Consider the following 1,369-nt stretch of genomic DNA (forward strand, 5'->3'; position numbering starts at 1 on the left):
ACACACGCATGCACGCATGCATGTGCACACACACAAGTAGAAGAGCATGGAAAAAAAAATAAAAAATTACTTACACAAAAAAAAAAAAAAAAAGTATGAACTTAGAAGCCCTGGGATGGGAGGAGGAAACACTGAGCAGGGAGTTAAAAGAGGAAAAGCCCTTTATTCCATGTCCTATCTCAACCTGGGCCCTAGCCTCCCTACTTCCGGCTTTCCACGCACAATGCTAACAATACCTTCTCTGGAAGGAAGCGGAGTCCATGTCCCTTTCACTGGGCCCTTGCCCCACCCCTGTTCTTTCTCAAGCAGCGGCAGCAGCAGCATCACTTTCCTGAGCTGCTGCTGGGACTGAGAGGTCTCCCCCAACTAGCCAATGGGCACCCCTGTTCTCTCTCCTTTACATCTATGCTGAGCAGCATCTTTATCTTAAGGCTTGGAGCATTTGATGGGGTGAGCCTTGACATCTGTGTGGCAGCAACCTGTGCTGGCACTGTATGGATCCAACTCCTGAGATTGCCAGGCTTCAGGGAAAGAGGATTCCACGCTGGCCCAGCATACACTGGCAACCTCCTATTGGGCAGAAGAACCTAACTCATTTCAGTGTACTGCATTTGATCCTTGGTAGACTCAGAGGTCCTGCAGAAGGAAAGTGAAATTCATGAAACTGTCCCTCATATATATATATAGGTTCTAGTGCTTGTACCAGGATCACTGGCTGGGAGAGGAACTCGCCCTGTTAGAAACCATCTCACTTGTATCTTATCCATGAGCAGGGCTGCTCAGGCACCAAAATGCCTCCATCTTGGTCCAGCTGTCTATCCCACCAGTGAGCTTTCTACACCTGTTCCTGCCCATGAGCTCCTTCCTCTCACGATGGTTGAGGCTCAGGAATAGTTTGTAAGGACTCTGTGGGAAGACAGGACCTGAGCAACTCAGTCCCGAATGCAAGGGATTTCATGAGACAGAAGAATCTTGGGGAAAGGGAGGCTCTCGAGGGGTAGAGGGACCATCTAATCGTACACCACAGGGTACAATTACATCTACATCACACAGGGCACCTCCTACATCTTCAGTGCTCTTTGAGGACACCTGTATCCAGGGTTATGTCCTAAGAAAGGCCACCCAGGCCCCAGACTGTCCTCTGTTAGGTGGTACCACAAGAGCCATGTCTTTCAAAGTTTTGCTTCCTGAACCTTAACTTTATTCCTCCAAATTAGAGCATAAGGAATGGGCAATAGGAACAGTGGCTACACCTACAGAAACCGGTGGCTTTCACTGTGTGCTCTGTCCACTCAGTGTTTGATAGATACTTGGTGCAAGAAGGCAGCTCTAGCCGGGCATGCTGGCGCACGCCTTTAATCCCAGCACT

At 49.2% G+C, this 1,369-nt stretch overlaps 1 protein-coding gene across 1 annotated transcript in view; it reads right to left on the bottom strand.

Annotated features, from left to right (window-relative positions):
- Positions 1-1,369, bottom strand: part of LOC110332453 (neuferricin) — a 17,490-nt gene that overhangs the window by 1,548 nt on the left and 14,573 nt on the right. The window lies entirely within an intron of this gene.

The sequence above is a fragment of the Mus pahari genome, chromosome 14 (assembly GCF_900095145.1).
Source record: "Mus pahari chromosome 14, PAHARI_EIJ_v1.1, whole genome shotgun sequence".
Classification (NCBI taxonomy): Eukaryota; Metazoa; Chordata; class Mammalia; order Rodentia; family Muridae; genus Mus; species Mus pahari.